This window comes from Trachymyrmex cornetzi, unplaced genomic scaffold (genome assembly GCF_001594075.2).
Source record: "Trachymyrmex cornetzi isolate Tcor2-1 unplaced genomic scaffold, Tcor1.1 scaffold844, whole genome shotgun sequence".
Classification (NCBI taxonomy): domain Eukaryota; kingdom Metazoa; phylum Arthropoda; class Insecta; order Hymenoptera; family Formicidae; genus Trachymyrmex; species Trachymyrmex cornetzi.
In genome coordinates, this window is record NW_017300185.1 from 56,888 (window position 1) to 57,140 (window position 253).

Genomic DNA, 253 nt, shown 5'->3' on the forward strand with positions numbered 1-253 from the left:
TAGCGGCACCAACATCATTTTTATAAAATGATGTGAACTACGTATCGCATTATCGACACTGTCGATAAAATCGTAGTGTCGATACATGGATTTAATGCTAAATCCGCAAATATAATATTAATTTACAAAAAAATGTTTTTTTAATCGAATAAGGCGTTTTTTTATAGATTTTTGGATGCTGAAAACGATGCCGTGAGTTAAATTTCACTGGCACGTCAGGTTATCGAAATAATTGAGGTTTAATATGCAAAAA